A 26083-nucleotide genomic window follows, 5' to 3' on the forward strand; every position below is an offset into this window, starting at 1 on the left:
TCAAGGCTGAGAACGAACTTGCAACAAAAGCCTCCTTTGACACCCTAAAAGCACTCTTTGCAAAAGTCCCCATGGAGACGCAAGGTCCCCTTCCTAGTCAGATTCTTCTTGGAAATATTGATGACAGGCTAGCAAATGTAGTCCCATTGCCAATTTTTAAGGGAGAGTATAATGAAGACCCCGATCTTCATATGGCAAAATTTATGGTAGCATGCATGGCTAACAATGCCATAACCCCTGAGCATTGGTTAGCGATATTCCCCACCACTTTCAAGGGCGCGGTGTTTCAATGGTATGAGGGACAAGCAGCATGAACTTTTGGCACATGGGATGACCTGAAGTTGGCCTTCCTCACTAAATTCGGGTGTAAAGGTTTTGAAGAGCGGATGCAAGAGGAGTTCATAAACCTAAGTCAGTCCTCTGGAGAAAGAGTAGAAGCTTATGTCTTGCGAATGGAATCCATCCTGAAGAGATGGACCAACCATCATTTGGATGAAGGCATTCAAAAAGGAGTGTTCCTCAGAGGCCTACAACCAGAAGTTTGCAAGTTCATGGAATTGAGAAGGACAATCAATCTGCAAGCTGCAATGGAAGGTGCAAGATTGTATGACAAAGTTGAAGCAAGGCTGTCAATGACTCTAGGAAGAGGAGTCTTACCTCCTCCCATGCCAGGAATGGTATACCCATCAAATGCAGTCCCATGGACACTTCCCTATCTCTATTCCCAGATGCAAACAGTGTCACAGTATAGTGCATCAAATGTGTTCATCCAATAGCGACTCAACAATAGTGGAATCCTACCAACTAGAATCAACAACCCCAAGTCTCAACAGCAGCTCTGAATCAGAACCAGAACAAAGAACCCTCTAGATCAACCCAACTTGTATGTGCAATAATTACAGAAGCTTCCTAAAACCCTATTACAAGTACTTCGGGAGGTGAAAATCTGAAGGACTACTTATCCAACTCAGTCACAAGTATCAAGAAAGAGCTTATGGATGTGATTACAGAGCAACTATAGATGCTGAAGGCGAATGCTGCCAATATATCCATTCCTATGGGAGGTGGGAGAGATGTGATGTGTTCTAATACATGGTGCGGAAAGTGACATCAAGCAGGATATTTAGCCACTGAATGTACCCAAAAACCAACCATTCCTAGAGTCTTATGTTCACATTGTTTGCAGAAGAATCATATAAAGGATATCTGCTCTCTGAAAGAGATGTAGGAACGAAGACAGAAAGATGAAAATGCAAGATTCAACTTACTAGAATCGAAAATGACAACACAGGACATTGGACCAAAGCCTAGGGAGTTTGGTCCTAATTTCGATCCAAGGAGGTTTCGATCTCAAAGTTATAGAGGACAATAGTCTACTGGCGATGGTTAGAGATCAGAGGTGGAATGTTACAGATGTGGAGAAAAGGGTCGTATCTCACCGAATTGTTCAAACCCTAAAAGATCTATGGATTACAAGCCCTTATGCAGCCGATGCAAAGGAGAAGGTCATACTGCAAAAGATTGTCCAAGTCCAGCCCCTGTCAAATCTACTTCTGATACCCAACAGAAGACCCAAGAACCTACTTCCAATTTGGTGGAATTGGAAGTGTCCACAACAATGCAAGCAAAGAAAGGAGAATCTGTAGTTCCAAAAGAGAACGTTCCTTCCGCCAAGACTGTGAAGTTCAACCTCCCTCGAGAAAAACAGAACAATGAAATCCAAAATAAGGAGCTACAAAGCACCACAGAGCCACAAAGAGCTACAGAGACAGTTGTAGAGATAGGACCCAAGGTCCAGGAAATAGAGGATGCCAAAGTCCCTCCTCATGATGAAGACGCGCATATGTTGCCACTCTTGGAAGAAAAAGGGAAGATAAAAGTGGGTGTGGCCCCATTTCCTAGTCAATTGGAAAAGCCTATGGATCCTATCAAAGAGTATGATTTGGTCAAAGACCTAGACACCTTTAAACCAAACCTAACATTCCGACACTTGCTAATGCGGTCTCCCGGTTTCTGAAAGAGATTCAAAAGCATCTTGACAAGAAGACATGGCCTAAGGATTGCTCCCCCAACAACAAAAAAGTCCAACAAAGCCTCAGAACCTATGAAGGAAGTGGATGTGCCTAATGCCTTTCTAGATCCTGGAACCCCAGAGACTAGTGTATGGATAGAAGGATGCTTTATTTCACATGCATTGATTGATGGAGGCTCATCAGTAAACATAATGATGGATGTGATAATGGACTTAGGTTTGCAAGGAATTCAACCTACACAGTGGCTTATCTGATTGGTAGACCAAAGCAGAATTAAACCGTTGGGCATCCTCCAATACGTAAAAACAACCCTTGTAGGAAGAGACTATTGGCTGACATATTTGGTAGTCAAACTAAATTCTTATGGGACCTCATACCCTTTGCTCTTGGGAAGACCTTGGCTTTTTGAAGCAAGAGCCAGGATGGATTGGTTCAAAGGAACCCTAACCCTATGCAGAGGACCCCATAAAGTGGTGTGGAAATTGTATGGATCGCAAAAAGGCAATGGATCCACATCCATCGAAGTCATAACAAATCCTCCAATGAATTAAGAGATGGTACATCAGGAGACAAAGAGGCTGTAAAATAGATCTTTCCCAAGAAAATAGAGGCACAGTCCCTAACAGTGGACACTCTAAGCCAACTAAAGAAGGAAGCAAAGTCTTTGTCCATGGGAGAATACCTCCTCCCTCAACTCAAAGTGACTACTGAAATCACCTCTGACGGCAAGATAGAAGCATGGATATACTGTTCTCCCTGTTACATGGCAATCGTAGAGTTAGAAGCAGAGATAGAAGCAGAGGCAGAGCCAGAGACAGAGGCAGAAGTAGAAGTAGACATAGAGATGGAGGACCTGTTCTTCTCCTACAGAGCCTCTATAGAAGCAGAGATAGAGCCTCCAGAAGAAGAGGATGAAAATGATGAAGAAAACAAAGCAGGTTATAAAAGTGCAAATGAAGAAGTTCCTCTGATAGCGGATGATCTTGTTGATGTCCTTACAGAGACCTCAGAGGCTGAAGATCCCAGGGTATTGGATGGAATGACCATGGTTCCATTTGGGTTGACCAATGGACCACAAAGTATGTAGAATCTACATAAGCAATGGATCAAAGGTATAAAAATTAAGTTCACTAGTGACTCTTGTCACCTTGAGCAATCATTCTGGAGAAAAGAGGATGATGTTGTCCCTTGTCAACAGAAGCTGGAGCCATCAGAGCCATGACTTATAGAAGGTCCGTGGTATGTGATATTCTTAGACGCATTCTCTGAAGATGAATCCCTAAGTTCAGAAGAAATCACCACTAACACAAAACAAACAAAGTTCTAATATCCTTCTAGCAATCTCAACAAACAAATGAGTCATCTGTTCAGAAGGAGGGCACTGGTTCTAGTGGAACATTAGACGATGACACTTCCCCCTTGAAGGAATCAGACCTCTATCCAGAAGCAATTCATGGGACATTTATCCGCGAAGTGGAACGTGAAAGGCAAGTGACATTCTTAGATACTGACGGTACTGAACGTCACTTGAAAGTGGGTCTCAATCTTCCAAAAGAAGAACTAGTGGTCTTGTGAGACTTACTGAAGGAGAACTTAGACGTATTTGATTGGTCATACAAAGATCTAAAGGGGATTGATCCCACATTATGTCAACATCACATTGACCTAGAGCCTGATGCCAAATATGTGAGACAGAGACAAATGCATATGAATCCTAATTATTAGCTCTGGTAAAGGCTGAATTATTGAAGCTTCTTGAAGCGGAGTTCATTTACCTCGTGGCTAACAGTGAATGGGTTTCACCCATTGTGGTAGTACCCAAGAAGAACGGGAAACTTCGAATATGTGTGGACTTTCATAAGCTGAACTCAAAGATGAAGAAGGATCATTTCTCTATCCCTTTCACATACCAACTGTTGGATACAGTGGCCATGAGCTCTATTCCCTCTTGGATGGATTCAGCGGATATAACCAAGTCCAAATCGTAGAAGAGGACCAATCCAAAACAACCTTCACCACAGAATGGGGGACCTATGCCTATAGAGTGATGTCATTTGGGCTCTGTGATTCTCCTGCCACCTTCCAATAAGTAATGATGGCTGCCTTCCAGAATCATCTGCATGATTTCATTGAGGTGTATCTTGATGACTTCTATGTCTATAGCTTCATACGTGGGCATTTGGGACACCTAGAGCAATGCTTTGATAGATATGGGATTTCTCTCAACCCTGATAAATGTGTATTTGGCATCTCATTAGGGGTTCTTTTGGGCTATATTATCTCTGCATAAGGGATTACAACAGACCCATGAGAGATTGCCGCCTTGACAACACCAACAAACCTCAAGCAACTAAGAGGATTTCTTAGCCATGTGGGCTACTACAGAAGATTTATTGCACATTTTGCAACCAAGGTAGCCCCTCTACACAAGCTCCTAAGGAAAGTTGTGGATTTCCTTTGGACTCATGACTGTGAAGAAGCCTTTAATACCCTAAAACATTGCCTTATCCAAGCACGTATCTTGCAGCCTCCTGACTGGGCGAAGGAGTTCCATGTGCACACAGATGCATCAGTTAAAGGGCTAGGTGATGTCCTATGTCAAAAGGGCCCCTCTAAATTAGATCAACCAATCTATTATGCAAGTCAGAAAGTAATCGACCGCAAACAGAACTACAAAGTGACAGAGCTTGAGTGCTTAGCAATGGTGTTTGCACTAGAGAAGTTTCGACACTATCTACTATCAATGCATTTCAAGTTCTACGTGGATCATGAAGCCCTGTCCTTCCTGATGAACAAACCATATGTCAAAGGATGATTGATGAGATAGTTGCTCCTGTTCCAAGAGTTCGATTTTGAAGTGGTCACTAAGCCTGGACATTTCCATGTCCTAGTCGATCATCTGTCATGGATCCCTTAAACTACAGAAGAGGAACAGGATGATCCAGACCTTCCTAATGCTTCCTTGTTTCTAGTTGAAACAGTTACTCCATGGTATGCAGGCATAGCCAACCTCTTGGCAACTCAATAATATCCTCTTGGTATCTTAAGTCGTGAGAAGAAGAAGCTTTTATTAGAATCATCCCTCTACACCTTGCTAGGCAGTGCACTGTACAAGAGAGGCAAAGATGAAGTGTTGCGAAGATGTGTTGCAGGAGACGAAATCAGCATAGTATTGAAAGCATGCCATGACAAGCAATAGCCAGGAAGGCTCCGTTAATGGGATACTGGTGGCCAATCCTCCACAAGGATGCATATGACTACTGCAAGAGATGCGATGCTTGTCAGTGAATGGGAAAACCCACCAAAACAAGTGCCATGCCACTGCAACCTATTATTCCCCTAAAGCCATTCCAGAAGTGGGGGATTGATTTTGTGGGTCCCATCGATCCGCCTACCAGATGGAAGTAGAATAGATACATCGTGGTATGTATGGATTATGTCACAAAGTGATGTGAAGCTAAAGCTCTGAAGCGGGACGATGGTAACAGCGTAGCCCTATTCATGTACGAGAATATTATCACCCGTTTTGATAGTCCCCTCGAGTTGGTAAGTGATAGATGTACTCATTTCCTTAACAAGATCATGGAAGAGTTGATGGAACTGTATAAGATCTGCTATCGCAAGTCCACTCCTTACTACCCTAGAGCCAACGGTCAAGTCGAAGTCACCAATCGCATCCTCTGCTTGATCATGACAAGGACGATTGCCACACATCGTCGTGATTGGGATGATCGACTTACAGAAGCCCTCTAGGCGTACAGAACCTCCCACAAAGCAGCTACAGGACAGACACCCTTCTAGCTAGTGTATGGCACAGAAATCGTCTTCCCTACAAAAGCCCTCTGGGCGTACAGAACCTCCCACAAAGCAGCTATAGGACAAACACCCTTCCAGCTCGTGTATGGCACAGAAATCGTATTCCCTATTGAACTAGAGTTACCCTCTCTTAGAGTGGCTATCAAAGAGCATTTGGGGGATGACGAGTCTCTGCAACGCTGTCTCCTGCACTTGGAATGTTTAGACGAGACTCGCAAGATGGCTCTGCAGTGCATGGAAACCACTCAAGCGCGACGTAAGGCCTCTTCTTTTTTGCTTCTTCCTTCCTTTCTATTGTGGCATCTTGTTCTTGAGGGGGGTCTGGTTGTGGTGAGGGGGTTAGTGGGATCCTCTCATCATCTTGTTGCTTTCCTTCATGGCTTGCCCCTACCCCTTCCTCCTAGGGTTGTCATTCTTGAAGTTTCAGGGTGTCAATCTCCTTTGGTGTCCAGCCTGCTCCTAATAACCATTTCTCTTGCTGATCTTGACTGATCGGTTGAGGCTTGCATCTTGAGCCTAGGAGCATAGCCCTTTTTTGATCGCCTTCTGGCCTATTTCTAGTTTTCTTTTAAGCACATCAATTGCCTACTCCTCCTCAGAGATTGTGACTTCTAAGATTGTGCTGAGGAAGGCACGTTGTTGGGATTCGAGGCTAGCTTGAGCGGTGCTTGCCCTGCCTTCTGCTAATATTTGGCCTCCTTCTACAAGGGCCAAGTGGCTTGCTAGAACCTTCACTTGCTTCTCGCTCTTGGCTTCCCATTCCCTTGCCTTCTCTCTCATTTCTTCCAAGCCCTCATTTTGCCTTTGTGACAGCGCCACTATCATTGGCTCCTGCCTTTTCCATTTTTGTACAAGGTCCTCTTTTTCTTCTGTTAGGTGCCCGATCTTCTCCTCTAGTGTTGCTCGTTCTTCCCTTTGTCGTTGTGTTCCACGTTCTACTTCTTCTCTCTCTTTTTTCCATTCTTCTTGCTCTTGTGCTCTCTCTGCTTCTAGCGCGGTGAGCTCTTTCATGCCATCTTGAAGTTTTCTCACCTGTGCTTTAAGCTCCGTTTGGTATAGGACCAGGAGCTTGTATTCCCTTTGCATTGCGACCAGCTTCTAGTTTTCTTCCTCCAGCCTTTTTCGCAATTGTTCTTTGTCATCTTCCTTGGCCCTTAGCTTTGCTTTCAGTGCATGGATTTCTTTGTGTTGCAAGGCCACTTGGTGGGTCTTTTCTAGCTAGGAGGCATTTTCCATTTTCCTTTCCGTTTCTAATGTCATCAGTATCGCTCTCTTCTCCTCCTTTGCCCTTTCCAACTATGCATAGAGCTCCCTGACATGCTCTTCCTTGTCTACGGCCTACAGCTCTGAGGTGATAGCATCTACCTTTGGTCACTTGGGTCCTTGTTGAGACTCGGCATCTATAGTAGAGCTGATCTTTTTACTCCTATGGTTGGGGTTTCCTCACTAGAGGTGGGCATTGAGGTATGTGCCTGATTGACTAAGAACTGCACCCATGCCATGAGGTTGCTGGCATCCACTATGGCTAGGGTGCCTGGCATTGCTATAATGGTTGGGGTAGTGGGCAAGAGGGTAGGTGGGGTTGGGTAAAGTGCAGCTTTGTACTTTCCTTCAAGGACGGGTGGAGGCAAGTCTTCTGTCACTTGAGAACTATCATGCTTAGGTGGGCTCATTGCTGCTAGCTCCTCCTGCTTGCACTACTGTTCAATGGCATGTATGTGTGCAGCTTGTGCCAAGTCCTCCTTTTCTTTCCTTCTCAACTCCTCTTCTTGTTTCGCAACTCTTTTTGACTCAGCCTTGGCTTTAAGTAGGTCTGCTTCTTCTTTTTTCTTTATCACTTCCTCTTGCTTCTTCTTTGTTGCCTTCTTTTTAGGAGTCTTCGCCTTTCGTTTGCTGGATTGAGCTTCTTGATCTTCCTCTTCTTCACTAACCATCCTCTCACTTGATGGTTCTTTGTTGTGACGAGGAGGTGACTTCTCAGGCATTTCATCTTATCCCTCTTCTTTGTTCGATGCCTCTTTTATATGTTAGAATATCAAGCTCTTGTTACTCTTCAGCCAGTCTATCTTTATGTGTGTGATTGGATACAGTTGTACACGTGTTTGACATTCAATAAGTCGGTGTAGTCAGTGACTTAACCATAGTTAGTCTTGGTTAGTCATACCTATGTGTGTAAGTCTCTTTCAGTATGTATGATGGAAGAATAATGGAAGAACAACAACGATGAGGCTCATCTTCTACTCCACTCTGTCTCTCTCCCTCTCTTCCAACATGGTATTAGAGCTTGAATGCCTGAAGCCTAAAGGCTTGGTAGTGGCCATTTGACATCAAGACATCAGATCTGAAGAAAACATCATCAAAGGAGATTGTGCCTACAACCCATTTTTTTGCAAAAGCTATATCTTGCTACAGAAATGGTTTTTGGAGAAACGGCCTTTGTAGAAGAAAGTTTTTTCAAATTCCTCACAGATTTTGAGATATTCAGCACATACCTGTGCACACTGGCTGTTTACTGTAATAAACAGCATGTGATAGCATCATTGCTTGACTGAGAGCTTGACTGAGAGCTCATCTAGGAGCTTGAAAAATCGATTACAGATCTAAAATAACAGTGGTCTGGTATATACAGACAACCTACATCATGTATGCACCTCTGACATGAGCTTGGAGCTCTCAAACTTGTTCAGGAGTACCATCGAAGCATAAGTATATGCTAGGAAGTCATATGGACTTCATGTCATGCATTGGACCTGGGAGTTTATGCTAAAAAATATTCAAATATTGAATTTTTTAATGGCTGGAAATTGTCACTGAATGTAGACAACAAGCATTGTCTCTTTACTGAAGCATTACATGTCATTTTGGAGCTCTTGTCATTTGTATGACCTGACATATGTATGTTGAATGCTTGGAAGACTAAAGAGAGCACTGGATGCAACTGAGGATTGAAATTTGGAGATAAAACAAATGCCTTGACATCTACTTGGCTGGTCATTTACAGTAACTGCAGTGTATGACATTGCCTCTCTACACTCCTGAAGAAAATAGCATCATTTATCACTCAAGATCTCAAAGGAGTTGATTTCCTGAATGTCAGGAAGGCGCCTGAATGACAGGTTGTAGGTTTTAGAATGCAAATTCTCTTTACTCTAGTAAGAATACATGAGACAGAGGTACAGTGCTTGCAGAGTCTATGTATTGATTAAAATACCTACAGGTTATCCCACATGCTTGTGGATGTTTCTAAGGTTGTAAAGGGCTGAAATACCATGTTTCTTTGGTGTAGAAAATTATTGCAAAAAATTGTCCTAAACTGCAAGAAAATTGTTCTTGAACTGCAGGAAATTGTTCCTAAATTGCTGAAAACTATACTGAATTGTAGAAAACTATCTTGAACTATAGGGAAATTGTTCTTGAATTGCATGAAACTGTCCTGAATTACAGGAAACTGTCCTGAATTACAGGAAATTGTCCTGAATTGCAGGAAACTGGTCGTGAATTGTAGGAAACTGTCCTGAATAGCAAGAAAGTGGTCCTGAATTGTAGGAAAACGAGTCAAATACTTACAGGTTGTATATACCTAAGTTGCAACTATGGCAAATACTCAAGGCACTAACAATATCACTCAAATTATGGGAGAAAAGCTGGACAACAAAAAATTTTCTGTATGGAAGTTCCATATGAATACTTTTTTGGTTGGCAGAGGTTATTGGGACTTATGTATAGGTGATGAGACTAAACCTAAAATGCTTGAAAGGAATCCGAAAAATGATCAAAAAAGGGCTCATAAGCTATGGATTGAGAGAGCATGCAATGTGTTACATTGGTTTTCCTTATGTATATCAGATGCTATGGTTATACAGATTACTGGATGCAGTTCCCCAAAGGATGCATGGGACATACTGATGAAGAATTATGGAAATGCAACACATGCAAGAAAGATTCAGCTAAAGCAACAGTTCAATAACATGTCTAGGAATGGCAGAAGCATTCAGGCCTATAGTATAGAGATCAAGAACATAGTGGATCAGCTTGCCACCATTGGATCTTCAGTGTCTGAGGATGATATGATTGCAGTGACATTGAATGGACTTGGCAAAGAGTATAAAGCATTTGATATATCTATTTCTATGAGAGCTGAATCCCCTGATTGGGATGAGCTAATTGCTTTGATGTTGCATGAGGAAGTTTGAATACAGGTTCTAGTATGTCTCAAAGCAGAGACACTATTCTTTACTCTAGCTAGCGTGGTAGAGGTGGCAAAGGTCATGGCTCTTTTCGAGGTCAAGGAGACACTCGAAACACTTATGGATAGAAACAACATAATGCTTAGCATGGCACGAATATACAGGTGCCAGCGTGGATCTGGCGGCTTTAGAGGTAGGGGGAGATCACACCATAGTAGAGGTAGTGGATCTAGTTCATGGCAGTCGAATGATCAATCAAACAGAGATAAGGACTATCATTACTATGGTAGATATGGACACATTGCAAAGGACTGTTACAAGAAGCAAGGAGATATGAAGGCAAAGGGCAAACAACATGGGCACTATGCATCTTCTAGTGGTGCTCATGATGAGTAGGTTGACAGATTTTTTGCCATGCAGTATGTGTCTAAGAATGCATCTAGGAAAAATAGAGATGAGAGATGGTACATTGATTTAGGGGCTTCGAATCATATGACACCCCATGGAGAATGGTTTGATGAGATGGTTGCATGTTCACATTGTTATGTGTGTACTGGGGATAACACCCAGCATGGCATTCAGTACAAAGAAATTGTTCCGTTGATGATGCCTGATGGCAAGAAAAAGAGCCTACATGATGTACTACATGTACCTACAATAACGAAGAATCTTTTGTTAGTTGGGCAGATGGCAGAACAGAATCTACATGTGATGTAAACGCCCCGAACAACGTAGTATGCTTAACAATTATGATATTTGCTTGTTTTCGAGATTTAATAGAAAAGAGAATGAACACTTAAAGTCGAAAATGAAAATTACTCACAAAATTACAGCCATAAAAATGTAAAAGTAATGGAGACAAGATTGAGGGTTGAAGATGGGCAACCCCCCCCCCCCGAAGGAATGTATTTCTGCTCAATCCAAGTCCCTTAGGGAAGAGCTCAGTTACAATCAACCTGAGAGTGAGAAGAAGTAATTCTCACTCTCACAAGATCATGCAAAGATGTACAAACACACATGCATTATCTATTATGCAATGATAAGAACTGATTTCTTTACAGTATGAGAGAAGAAAAAGGGGAATTCAGCCTTTCTCCATCGTTGATCAGCAGTACAGGGATAGAGCTTGCTTCTTGTAGCTAAAATGGAAGAAAGAGCTCAAGAAGGAGGTGCTGTAATGAATTTACAGGCTTGCTGTCTTGTAAAACAGCAGTGATAGAAGAGGGAATATGGAGGAATTTGATAATGGAGAAGTGGGGGATGATGATGAGGATGGATGGGGCCAGTTTCTGGCTATTTGTGGGTGCTGTACACGAGTTTACAGCAAAGAAAAATGATGCTCAATGAAGAAAAACGAGCTCTTATTTATAGGAGAGGGGAGAGCTAGTACAAAAGGGGAAAGTGGAGTAGCACAAGACAAGTGTCCAGCCACATGTCATGAGATGTGACAAGTGGTGGGACACTTGGAAACTTGTGTGACAAGTGTCTTGACACTTGTCTCTTCTTTATGGCCTTCCTTTTTGGGTTGAATACTGTCAAGAATAGAAATAACCAAATTTAGTAAGCACAGTCAGAGTACAGAACTTACTATTTTTAGAATGACATCCCTATTTTTTAGGACTAGCATTTTTAGGCTAATTCGAGGCTCCTAAAATTTAGGGATCTCCTAAAATTTAGGGATCTCCTAGAATTTAGAGACCCCCCCAATATGGGTATCATATGAAAGCTTTTTCCGTGTACATCGCAAAAATGGTATCCGAATCTTCATGTGACTTTCCTATGCAAAGAAATGTGCATTTCAAGCTTTCAGCCCACACATGCACATTATACAAGCATTTCATGATCATGCCATCTTGTTGATTGTAACTGTCTGTTCTGGTGGATCTAGCCCACACTTCAAGGCATCAATCCTTTCTATGTGCGAGTCTAACCCTGATATGCGTGAGTTCTAGTCACAGGCGCCCAATCGGGTCATATAGGTGGAAGTGTGAACTATCTTTTCTCTAACCCACCGTGTGGGTCCACCATAACCTGTGACCACTCATCAGTGGCCAGCTCCAATGCACTTTTCTTTATATCTAATTAGTGCAAAGGAAATAAATTTAATAAATCATTATATAGATAAATTAATGAAAAAGGATACAAATTCTGTTTCTATAGAGTTGTGACAGCCCTCTGGCTTTTATTCAGCTGTCCTCAGCTGAAAATCTTCTTGATATTGTTGTAGAATATTTGGGTAATCCTTCATGAATTTTTCATCTACCCACTGTGCATCTGTGGTGGGTAGATTCTTGAATTTTAGCAAGAATTTTCGTGTCACAAGGCCACTTCTCGTGGTTCGATCCTTGAGAAACAAAATCTTTTCAGGTTCCAAGAGTTGTTCTGTTTCTTCAACTTCTGGGGGATCTTCAGTAATGGGTTCCTTTGGTTCTTGTCCTATGTAAGGTGTTAGCAAACTTACATGAAAAGCATTGTGTATTTTCCAATGAGTAGGAAGCTCAAGTCGATAAGAAACTTCATTTATTTTCTCAATCACTTTGAAGGGTCCAAAGTATCTACTGGAGAGCTTTGGAAAAGATGAATTTTGACCAGAACCTTGTTTGAGCCTGCTTTTATCAAACTTTAGCAAGACATATTGACCTTTTTCAAAAGCCAAAGGTCTTCTTCATTTATCTGCTTGCTTCTTTTGTCGCTCTTGCGCAACTTTGATAGTGGCTCAAACTTGATCCATTGTTGTTTTTAAATCTGAAGCAAACTCATCAGCAGCAAAAATCTTATCTTTAGTGCGAATAATTGGAGGAGGAATCACTTTACCCTGTACTATTTCATTTGGAGCTTTCCCTGTGGATGAGTGCACTGTATTGTTGTAAGCAAACTCCAATAATGGAAGATATTTCTCCCATTGTGACTTATGTTCACTAACATAAGCTTTCAACATATCCAAAAGAGTGAGATTCATCACCTCTGTTTGGCCATCAGTTTGAGGATGAAAAGCTGAGGAGAACTTTAAAGTGGTTCCCAAATTCTCAAATAAAGCATGCCAAAAGTTACTTGTGAATTTGGAGTCTCTATCTGAAATGATCTCAGAAGGCATACCATGTAGTCTGAAGATATGTTGAATGAAAAGTCTTGCAGCTTGTGCGGATTTCAATGTTTTATGACATGGAATAAAATGTGATTGTTTGCTGAATCTATCAATTATGACCCAAATCATATCATGACCTTGAGGTGTTCTTGGAATACCTGAGATGAAATCCATTGTGATAGATTCCCATAGATCTTTGGGCACTGGAAGAGGTTGCAACAATCCTGGAATCTTCTGCCTATCATATTTGGATTTTTGGCATACCAGACAAGCCTCAATGAAGTTATGTGTATCTTTTCGTAATGTTGGCCAATAAAAGTAGCGCTCAATTGCACTTAGAGTGGCTGCCCTCCCTCTATGCCCTGCATAAGGGGGTTCATGACTTTCTTTAAGCACCTTTTGTCGAACAGGAAGAGTGACACAAAGGCGATTGTTCATGAGAAGGTAACCATCTTTGATGGAATAATCTGGATGAGAACCTCCTTGCTGTAAATTTGACCAAATTGCTACAAAATCAGTATCTTCATCATAAGTATTCTTCATCGTTTGAAAATCTTCATGATGAGCCACTGTAATAGTTGCAATGCGAGGCACTCTAGAAAGTGCATCAGCAACTACATTTTGTTTCCCTGGAGTGTACATAATTTGAAAATGAAACATAGACAAGAAATTTTCCCATCTTGCATGTTTCTCCTGCAAATGCTTTTGAGTCTTGAAATACTTCAAGCTTTGATGATCGGTTTTAATAAGGAATTCATTGCCTGAAAGATAATGTTTCCATATCTTTAAAGCATGAACCACTGCTAAGAGCTCCTTTTCATAAATGTCATACATTTTCTCCACATCATTTAGACGGCGGCTTTCAAAGGCTACGGCATGGCCTTCTTGATTTAGCACTGCACCAATACAATCACCGCAAGCATCTGCTTCCACCACAAATGGTTTTACCAGATCTGGAATGATAAGAACAGGTCTAGAAGTAAGAGCTGTTTTCAACCTTGTGAAGGCTGCCTTCTCTTTTTCCTTCCATTGGAAAGAGATATTCTTCTTTGTAAGGTCATGAAGTGGAGAAGCCATATGTGCAAAATGCTTGATGAAGCGGCGGTAATAAGAACATAAGCCAAGAAACGATCGCACCTCATGTACATCATGAAGATGAGGCCATTCTTGGATTATCCTGATCTTTTCAGGATCCATCTGAATCCCTTCAAAAGAGATGACATGCCCAAGGTAATTTATTTTATGCATGAAAAATCCACTCTTTTTACCATTTACCAAGAGTTGATTTTGTTGTAGTAATTGTAGAACAATTTCCAAGTGTTGATGATGCTCCTCTTCATTCTTGCTAAAGACAAGAATATCATCAAAGAAAGTACTGACATATTGTCGATGCTCTCTAAAGATGCGCTCCATCATTCGATTAAAGGTGGCTGGTGCATTGGTTAATCCGAAAGGAACCACCAAGAATTCATAAAGACCGTATGAAGTGCGGAAAGCAGTTTTGTGTACATCTTGTGGTATTACCCTAATTTGATGATAACCACTCTTTAAATCAATGCGGCTGAAAACCTTTGAGCCTCCTAGACGATCCAAAATGTCGTCAATTCTGGGAATAGGAAACTGATTCTTCACGGTGATTTTGTTGAGGGTTCGATAATCAATGCACATCCTGAATTTGCCATCTTTCTTTTGAACAAGAAGAACCGGTGAACAAAATGGTGAGCTACTTGGCCTAATTAGCCCACGGTTGAGTAGGTCTTCGACTTGCTTTCTGATTTCTTCTTGTTGAGGACAGCTCACACGGTATGGTGCTATATTAGGAGGAGAACTGCCCGGGATAATATCAATATGATGGTCTTCTGGCCTTTCTGGGGGAAGCTGATAAGGAAGATCTTCCAAAAAACAATCTTTATACTTTTCCAAGAGCTGAAGTTGCTCTTGGTTTTCAGCATTCATATTATCTTTTACATCAGTGACATAAAGTAGACAACATTGAACACAATCCTTAATTGCTCTAGAGACTTGCATATGGCTTACCATAGGTATGGTGTCTCCAGAAACTCCAGCTTGGATCTCGTACTTCTTGCCTTTGTTGGTGAGTTCTACCTTCTTTTTCTGAGAGAAGATGGTTGAATCTATTCTATGATTCCAGGGCATGCCAAGAATCACATCGCAACCATCAAGGTCTCCGATACAGAAGGTATCTTCGTCACTGTAGCCTTGAATTTGAAACTTGAGCTTGCCAATGTAGGGTATCACAGTCTTCATTGTGTCACCTTCATCAACATTTAAAGCTTGGCGAACTTCTACCGGAGTGTCCATCTCTTCATTCTTTAATCCAAGCTCTTTAGCTAATTGCAAGGAAATAATATTTTCATTCGCCCCAAGATCTATCAAGAATAGTGCTTGCTTACCTTGCAACTGTCCCCAAGCTTTTAATAATTTGCGCGTCTCTGGAGTGTGAGTTGTGTTTGCAACTACATCACTGATAGCATTGATTTTCACTGGCGACTTAGGCTTGTTGTCAGAAACCTTGCTTTGTCCCTTGTTTGGACATTGCTTCGCTATGTGGCCTGTTTGTCCACATTTAAAGCACTTCCCTTCTTTCATGAAGCATTGCTTTTCTTCTTCGGAAAATTGCTTTGCTTGTGGGTATAGATTGGAGCGAAATTGAGGAGCATTAGGAGGTGCATAGGGCTTCATCTTCTTTTGATTTGATGGCTGCTTTTGCCACTGTTTTTGTCCTTCATTTGGGGCTGAATACTCCTCATCATCAGCTACTCTCTTCTTATCATTCTTTTGGAATGATTTGTTGCCATTGTGCTCCATTTCCCATGTCTCAGCATGGTCAATGAGTTCCCTGAGACTAGAACAATGATAATGATTAAGAGTAGTACGAAGTTTAAAATGCAAACCTCCTTGAAACTTCCTAAGCTTTTCCAAACTGCTGATCTTCTTGAAATGTTGGACCTTCAAAAGTAGCTCCCAAAATCTCTTGGTATAGTCACCAAGTGACTCATTTTTCCTTTGCCAAAGCCGATCCCATTCCATTTTTACATCTATTTTGAAATGAACATGAAGAAATTGGCTTTGTATCAGGCGAAAAAAGGACCGCCATGATTTTGGGGCAACATGATCATATTCCAACCCCGTCCACCAAGTATGGGCTAAGTCGGTTAAATGTAAAGCTGCAAACTTAATCTTTTCTTTTTCTTTATACTTGTCACGACCATACAAAATTTGAAATTGACGAATAAACTTCAGAAGAAGATTAGGATTTCGGGAACCATCATACATACTGAACTTGATCTTCTTTTCAAGTTGAGATAGTGACTTAGTCTTCTTCTTCTTCTTATGCCTTCGTCCATGCTCGGATATTGAGGTTGAAGATGATGAAGTGCTTGATGGGGATGAAGATGGAGATGAGGGTGAAGAATGTCGACGCCTTTGACGATGATGAGGTCTTCCACGAGAAGGGTGTGACTCTTCATTACTAGAAGAGGATCCATCAGAATAGGCGCCAGATGACTTTGAAGAAGAGGATGAGCTTCGACGCGATCTCTTTCTTTGTCTTGAAGTAGAATGGGACTGCCTCTTAGAAGTAGTTGGACTTCTTAATCGGCTCCTTTCATTGGTATGGCTTTGTCTCCTTGAAGTAGATGGGCTTCTTTCCTTGAATTCTTTGGGATTCTCAACTTTTTCTAGTTTGAGAAGTTGCTCACGAATTTGCTGATTCTCCTCTCTAAGACTTTGAATGGCTTGAAGGATAGCACTCGATTGATCCATTGAGACTAAAGAAAAAAAAATATGCTCACGCACTCAATGCAAGGGCTGAAAACAAACAAACTTATAGTTGTAAGCACTACCAATGTTGGGGGTGAGGACCGAGCCAAAGCTCTGATACCACTGTAAACGCCCCGAACAACGTAGTATGCTTAACAATTATGATATTTGCTTGTTTTCGAGATTTAATAGAAAAGAGAATGAACACTTAAAGTTGAAAATGAAAATTACTCACAAAATTACAGCCATAAAAATGTAAAAGTAATGGAGACAAGATTGAGGGTTGAAGATGGGCAACCCCCCCCGAAGGAATGTATTTCTGCTCAATCCAAGTCCCTTAGGGAAGAGCTCAGTTACAATCAACCTGAGAGTGAGAAGAAGTAATTCTCACTCTCACAAGATCATGCAAAGATGTACAAACACACATGCATTATCTATTATGCAATGATAAGAACTGATTTCTTTACAGTATGAGAGAAGAAAAAGGGGAATTCAGCCTTTCTCCATCGTTGATCAGCAGTACAGGGATAGAGCTTGCTTCTTGTAGCTAAAATGGAAGAAAGAGCTCAAGAAGGAGGTGCTGTAATGAATTTACAGGCTTGCTGTCTTGTAAAACAGCAGTGATAGAAGAGGGAATATGGAGGAATTTGATAATGGAGAAGTGGGGGATGATGATGGGGATGGATGGGGCTAGTTTCTGGCTATCTGTGGGTGCTGTACATGAGTTTACAGCAAAGAAAAATGATGCTCAATGAAGAAAAACGAGCTCTTATTTATAGGAGAGGGGAGAGCTAGTACAAAAGGGGAAAGTGGAGTAGCACAAGACAAGTGTCCAGCCACATGTCATGAGATGTGACAAGTGGTGGGACACTTGGAAACTTGTGTGACAAGTGTCTTGACACTTGTCTCTTCTTTATGGCCTTCCTTTTTGGGTTGAATACTGTCAAGAATAGAAACAACCAAATTTAGTAAGCACAGTCAGAGTACAGAACTTACTATTTTTAGAATGACATCCCTATTTTTTAGGACTAGTATTTTTAGGCTAATTCGAGGCTCCTAAAATTTAGGGACCTCCTAAAATTTAGGGATCTCCTAGAATTTAGGGACCCCCCCAATATGGGTATCATATGAAAGCTTTTTCCGTGTACATCGCAAAAATGGTATCCGAATCTTCATGTGACTTTCCTATGCAAAGAAATGTGCATTTCAAGCTTTCAGCCCACACATGCACATTATACAAGCATTTCATGATCATGCCATCTTGTTGATTGTAACTGTCTGTTCTGGTGGATCTAGCCCACACTTCAAGGCATCAATCCTTTCTGTGTGCGAGTCTAACCCTGATATGCGTGAGTTCTAGTCACAGGCGCCCAATCGGGTCATATAGATGGAAGTGTGAACTATCTTTTCTCTAACCCACCATGTGGGTCCACCATAACCTGTGACCACTCATCAGTGGCCAGCTCCAATGCACTTTTCTTTATATCTAATTAGTGCAAAGGAAATAAATTTAATAAATCATTATATAGATAAATTAATGAAAAAGGATACAAATTCTGTTTCTATAGAGTTGTGACATGTGAGATTTAATAGAGATGGATGCTTTGTTGAAGAATATGGTAGTGGTTGCAAATTGATTGCTAGAGGGGCCAAAGCAATGGCAGAATGTTTACTCTTGATGCATTGATTCTGGAATTGAGAGCAGCCATGTTTGCACATGATGATGGTGCTATACAGGATGTTGAGATATGGCATAAGCAGATTGGCCATGTGAATGTACAAAAGCTAAAATCTATGCACCAGAAGGAGATTGTGCTTGGACTACCTAAGTTCAAGTATCATGACTTTGGAGATGTATGTGATGCATGTCAATTTGGAAAGCAAGCACGGTTTCCATTTATGAGACGTGTACGGAATAGCTCACGATCCTTGTAGTTGGTACATTCAGATGTATGGGGTCCATCTCATAATGCTTCATTTGGTGGTACTCGTTACTATGTATCCTTCATTGATGATTTTAGCAAGTACACATGGCTTTACATGCTAAAACATAAGGATGATGTGTTTGATGCATTCAAGGATTTCAAGAAGCATGCTGAAAATGAGTTGAGCTATAAAAATTCATGTCTTAGATCAAATGGAGGTGGAGAATATGTCCCTAATTACTTTGACAGGTACCTTGCTAAATATGGGATGAGAAGACAGTTAACTTGTAGCTATACACCGTAGCAAAATGGTGTATTAGATAGGAAAAATAGGGTACTGATAGAATAATCAAGAGCTATACTAAATGAGAAGAGTTTGCCAAATGGTTATTGGGGTGAAGCAGTAGTGACTGTTGTCTATGTGCTGAATAGAACCCCTACAGTAGGGATTCATGATGTAACTCCATATGAGAGGTTGTATGGTCATAAAATTGATAGTTCACACTTGAAGGTATTTGGAAGCATTTTATATGCTCATGTTCCTGATGAAAAGAGGAAGAAATTGGATCCTAAAGCTATCAAGAGTGTGTTCCTTGGTTATGCACAAGACTGGAAAGCTTACAAGTGTTATGTACCATCTACACATGAGATATTGATTATTTAGCAAAGATGTTGATTTTGATTAGCTGACATCATGGTATGGTAATCCTGTTGCAGTGGCTACTGATGGATCAATCAGCACTAGTAATGCTGAAAATGCACCTACAGTGAGTACATCTATGAGTGGTCCTATAGGTGATGGGTCACCTACAGTAAGTCCTTGGTCAGGTTACTTGCGGAGTTATACTCCTACGTCCACTGACACGGATATGATAAGAGAAAAGAAAAGATGCTTGAGGATGTGACAGGTCCACTTATAGCAAGTTATGAGTCATCCAACAGTGACAGTTTGGATAGTGAGTTGGGAATTACATCTGTTATGATGCCTGGAGCAAGGCAGAGTCATAATGTACCGCCTCATGAGAGGCAAGCTTAGAGTGAGACATAGTTACAGAGATATGAGAGAGTCAAAAAACAAGTGACTGGTTTACATATGCTAGTTATTCAGCCTGCCATTATGCATATATGGCTAGTGTGACAGGTTACAAAGAACCTACAAAGTTTGATGATGCAGTCATAGATGATAATTGGTGTGCTGCCATGGGTGAGGAGTATGCAACCCTGGCTAAAAATGAGACATGGGAATTGGTTGAGCTGCCTGAAGGAAAAGTTCCCATTGGTTGCAAATGGGTGTACAAGGTTAAGTGCAAGTCAGATGGTTTGTTAGAATGCTATAAGGCTAGGCTGGTTGCAAAAGGGTATGCGCAGTAGTATGGCCTTGACTATGAGGAGACTTTTAGTCCGGTGGCTAAAATGGCAATAGTCAGAAATTTTATTGCTTTGGCAGCATGCAAAGGGTAAAAATTATGGCAAATGGACGTCAAGAATGCTTTCTTGAATGCTGATTTGGTTGAGGAAGTATATATGAAGCAACCTTAAGACTATGTTCACCTAGACTTTCCTACAGATGTATGTAAGCTGAAAAAGGCCTTATATGGACTAAAACAAGCACCTAGAGCATAGAATGCTCAAATCAACAGTTATTTACAGCAACAAGGAATTAGATTGGATGATGCAAATCACAATATGTTCACGAAGAAGATAGATCATGGATATGTGTTTCTAGTGGTTTATGTAGATGATCTTATCATCATTGGAGATGATGAAGAGGGCGTTGCTGAAATTAAATCATGTTTACAAGTTGAATTCAGAGTCAAAGACCTTGGCGAAATAAAGTATTTTCTTGGGATTGAGGTAGTCTCTATGCCTCAAGGTATATGGCTGCTACAAAAGCAGTATGCTCATGACATGTTACAGAAGTATGGTATGGCTGAATGCAAGCCCATGGAGACACCTCTTGATCAGAATGTCAAACTACAGATTGATGTTGGGAATGACATAGAGAATGTGACCATGTATCGACAGATGGTGGGCAGCTTGATATACTTGACTATTACTTCCTCTGACTTATGTTATGCAGTGGGGCTGATTAGTCAGTTCATGTAGAAGCCTTGCAAACCACATTTAGATGTAGTCAAGAGGATCATGAGATATGTAAAGGGTATTGTAGATTTGGATTGTTTTATGCATATGGAAAATCCCTTGACTTAACATGGTTTACTGATGTTGATTGGGCTGTTATGCCTATGACAGGAGGTCAACCAGTGGTTATGCATTTGGATTAGGCAACATTATGATCATTTGGCAGAGTAAGAAATAGCCTATTGTTGCATTGTCTAGTACAGAAGCTGAGTACAGAGGAGCTACCTTAGCGGCTTGCAAAGCAGTTTTGTTGATGAAACTACTGAACGACTTGGGAATACAACTGGAAAGCAGAGTGAGATTGCATTGTGATAATCTCATCAATGCTATGTTGGTTAGCAATCATGTCTACCATGGGAGGTCCAAACATATTGAGATTCACTACCATTTCATTAGAGAAATGGTTCTTACAGGATAGATTGACTTGAGGACGTATGACGAGGTTGCACTAATCCACAATCCTCCTGATAGCTTCTTCATTGGTCACCACTCCTTTGATATTGTGGATGCTCCTAAACGTGAGCTGGTTGTACGCCCAATTTTCAAGGGATAGGCCGTACTTTGCTCTTTCCTCTTTCGTGAAAGATAGGCCCTAGGCTTGATCTTGCTACTGCGACATCTTTAGCTCCTATCATAAGCCATGGTTTGCCATTAGTGATGTTCCACCTAGCTTTACCGAAAGACAAGACTTCATGCTAGGTAGATAAACCTATTTTTAGTACATTATTATACTTTTTCCTTAAATAGTATAAGTTTATTGCTTTCAAGTTTTATTGTCAATTCCTCAGTTACAAGTTACTTCATCCTACCATTGAGGTTCCTCATGTCCCACATGTGTTATTTTCCTTTATAGTTCTTGTTATGTGTTTTGGTTTGTTTTACCATACCTCCCCCTCTTTGAATTGAGAAGAATCCTTCCTAGGATTAAAGGGTTAGAGGATGACGGCCGTTCAGCACCTAATGTGAGAGTTTACCTTTTCATGAGCCAAGCACAAAAATTTGGGTTATACTCAAGATTAGCATAGCCGTCCATGTCAAAAGGAAGAATGCCTACATGCGTAAGATAAGTGAGATGTCAAGCAAGAAGTCACCGAAGTCCGTTCGACTAGCAACATGTAGCATGACCTCTATGATGATGCGATCTAAAAACGAATGTCCCTCAATGTGCTCTCCTAGGTGTCGGTTACAAATAGAAGACAACACTCTATAGGAAGTTGGAGTGACATAGGTTGGGTCATATTCAGATGCCTTGGTTGCATGTCGTTCTTTAGCATTGGTCATCATTTGGTATCCCACTTGCTCCCATTGCAATTGTAAAGCATACCATTTCCGTAAAAAGGAGGAGTTATGGTCGACAAGCTGTTCCAACTCCGTGATTTCTTGATTTGTGGCTAGGGTTGTAGTCTTGTTATATGACCTTGTTATATGACGTAATGAGACATTGCTTGATGGCTTGTTTGTGGGATATCTCAATTGCAATTAATTCCTAAACTACTTCAGAAGCCTTGACGAATACAAATTCTGACTCTTCCTAAGAGCAAGGGAGTGTTCGTACTTTTGTTGCTATAGGTTTGTCCAAGAGGCCTGAGTCTAGTCATTCGTAGCTTTTAGCCAGGGTCATGAAAGTTGCATCCAAGCATCGGAGGCAAGCAACCAAGTCATCCCCCATATTTTCAGCTAAGTCTATGGCCAAGGTTAAGATTAATCATCGCTCATAAGAGGGTTGAAGGCCAATGGGGGGTTGAGGCTTAACAGGACTAGAGAGTTTAGCAGCCAATAGTCGCAGTTTGGGTTGTTCTTTAGGTTGGAGCTTGGCCTCACATTCGATGGGTTTAGTGGGAGTTGTGGTTGTCGTGCCACTAGATGCCTTCGAGATGTGAGAGGTGTCATTAGTGCTAGAGCTAGGAATTTTGCTAGTGGCAGTGGGCTGCGATTTTGGGGGATAGATTGGTTCAGGTCATGCTGAGCTAGACTTTGGAGATTCTACGAACTTAGCAATCTAATTCTCTTGTGTTGTGAGTGTCTCTAGCATGATGTTTCATGTGGTCAAGTTTGAGGGTGGCATCTAAGTAGGCCCTTTGGTCGTTTCAGCTTTAGGTAGCCAAATCCAAGTGTTACCTGCATATTAGCCTTGCGCTTGCAATAAGTCTTGGGGACCCATCGCGTCGACATTTATGGGAAAGCCTTGTCTTCCTACATTTTGGGTGTGGATGATGAGCTTTCGAGGTCATGGGTTTCTATTCCTAGGTGGTGCTCCCTGTTTAGGTACCCATTTGAACCGAGGTTCATGGGCTTCAGTGTGGGTTCCAGTGGGTTGTTGGCCTCGAGGATGGGTGGGTTGGGAGGAGTCATGACCCCCCTCCTTAGCCTTGGCGGTGGGTTTCTCTACTGGTGGCATTGTGGACTTGGAAAGGGTCACACTACCCTTGCTGAAAGCTGTAACTATGCAGACGTTACCCATGGCAAGGTGGATGTACTACAACTCGTAGTCGACATTGCAACGAGCTTGCTTCTTGAAAGTTCATCCCAACAGTGATTCTGTGTCTGCATTCTTAGTGTTGGGAAACACATAGAAAATTATCGGTGTGCTTTCAGAATCAATAAAAACTGCAACCTTGCACTTTCCTAGAAGTTTGGAGGGTCGGTCTCCATAAGGGGTGAGACTACCATTAGTGGGCTACAATTGCAGTTTGCCAATTTGGGTCCAATGGTCATGATTCAAGATATTAAAATCAGCTCCCTCATCGATCTATGCACAGATGGTGCATGTGTGTTTGGCAGTGACAATCATGCATAGGTAAGCTAGTGGTAATGCTTCCTCATCCTTACTATCCATCTCAATGATAGTGGCTACTCGTACATTGACAGGTAGTGTTGGCATTGGGGGCTCATGCAATGGGTGTGTGGGGGGAAAGAACTTCTTTGTGCAACTGCCATTGAAGAAGCCTATGCCCTTGCCCTCTAGGGTTTCAAGTTCTACATTGCCATTTCGGCTAATGGTTTGAACCTTGAAAGGTCCTAGCCCCCGAAATTTCAATTTTTACTTGTCCTTTGACTGATTACAGCAGTACTAAGTTACCATGTTCGATGTTGCACTACTTGACATGCTTGTCGAACCAGCTTTTGCATCTTGCCTTCTCATATATGAGTGCATGGGTGGCTAGAAGTCGAGTTTCCATTAAGCATTCGAGTTCAATCAAGCATTCAGTCCATACACCCTTCCCATTCCATCTTTCTTGAAGGGTGATTGTGAGGCTTGGTATGAAGAATTCCAAGGGAAATATTTCCTCTGGGCCATATGTCAATCTAAAGGGGATTTGTCCTACCGCCATCTTGTAAGCTGTGTGGTAGGCCCACAAGGCTGCCATCAATTTGTTATCCCAATCACTGTGCGACAAGCAGACAACCATGGTCAAGACGTTCACTAGGATTTTATTTGTTGATTCAACTTACCATTTTACTGTTGGTAATATGGTGAAGATTTTCGATGGATGATCAGGAAGGAGGATAGGAGGTGAGCTATCACTTCCTTGATGAAGTGGGTGCCTTGGTCTCTAACTAGTTTGATGGGGTAATCGAATCTTGAGATCACTTGCTCCCACAGGAACTTAGTGGTGGTCCGAGCATCATTCTTTCTTGTGGCTCGCACTTGTGCCCATTTGGTTAGATAGTCGGTGGCCACAATGATGTATTTAGCCTGTGAATATTGTGCCGTGGGACTAATGGGGTCAATGAAGTCAATCCCCCATTTCTCAAAAGGTTGTCGTGTGATAATTGGGTCCATTCTTCTTTAATACGATGACTATGGGGGAAACCTAGTCCATGTGTTCAATTTCGTAGATGAATCCTGCTCTCATTAGCTTGTCAATTTCTTCCTTGACAGCATGGGCATGATTTGGATTCATGGGATATGATTGTTGTTTGTCCAATGTTGCATTAGATGTCATGGGTATGTTGTGGGTCACCACACTAGGGTCCACCCCTTTAAGTTCTTCTAGGGACCAGGCAAACACATCTATATACTCTTGCAAGAGAGTAATGAAACTTGCCTTATCCTGCTCATCCAAATCATCGGCCATAAAGGCAGGTCGTGGGATTTCCCCCTCCCTAGCTGAATTGACCTCCTTGACCTTGGCAAGTCCCTCGATTGGTTCGCTTGCTTGCCTTGTCATTTGGCTTCAGCAAGATCACCACACTATTTCCCTTTTTGAACTTTGTGAATCATTTTGGTAGGTCTTGTTGTTTTCATTGTTCGTCCATTTGTGTTTCTTTGCTCAGTGCATGTCGTACCTCCTTTAACCATTGGCATCGTAGGTGGACAGGTAGGTCCCCCTAAGTGCGTGTAGTCTTGGGAGAGGTAGAGGTATTTTCGAGTCACTATCTGAGCTAACTTCTGATTTGGAATCAAACTCTCCATCATCGCTACAAGAGGGGCTATCCCCTAGCAGTTGTAGCTTAGAAGCTAAGTCCGTTCGCAGCCAGCAGAGGTGCATCATGTGGCGAAGCTAGGCCTACCTACTCGTAGTCAATTGCACCCATGCACTCCAACCAAGTTCAATCGCAACCCTTGTGTCTGACTCCTTTCTCTTCTCTAAATGCACTCCGCTTGCATGGTCTAGGGTCTACTTGTATTTGTTCAATGATATGCCCCCAAGTGTCGTACTCTATGGTATCCACTTCCTTTTCGCCCTCGTACTGAAGGAATCAGTAGTCCTCATATTTTTCATCTGAGTTGTCTCTATCTGGTTGATTGTCATTTTCTTAGTCTTGATTATTCCATTCTTGTTGGTTGAGAAGTAAGGCCCAATTGTACTTTGAGTTCAAATCTTGCACCTTGGACCATCGCCATTCAGGCTCATCCAAGAGATCTTGGAGTGGCTTAAGGTTCGTCTCGCTGGATTGCCAATCAACTTGTTGTTAAGTATCCTAGGATCTCCTGTAGCTCGTGTTTATTACTTAGAGCTCAGAATGCATCTTGAGTGGGTCTCCCACATAGACTCCTAGTCATCATGCACAGTGGCACTGAAGGTGTGTCCTTGAACCTATCAGTTGCCTTGACGATCTGTTCATACTCCTCAGTATATGAGAACAATAGGTTGATGGTAGTAAGAA

The sequence above is a fragment of the Lygodium microphyllum genome, chromosome 1 (assembly GCF_053477565.2).
Source record: "Lygodium microphyllum isolate KBCC chromosome 1, Lygodium_microphyllum_v1.1.10, whole genome shotgun sequence".
In the NCBI taxonomy this organism is placed as follows: Eukaryota; Viridiplantae; Streptophyta; class Polypodiopsida; order Schizaeales; family Lygodiaceae; genus Lygodium; species Lygodium microphyllum.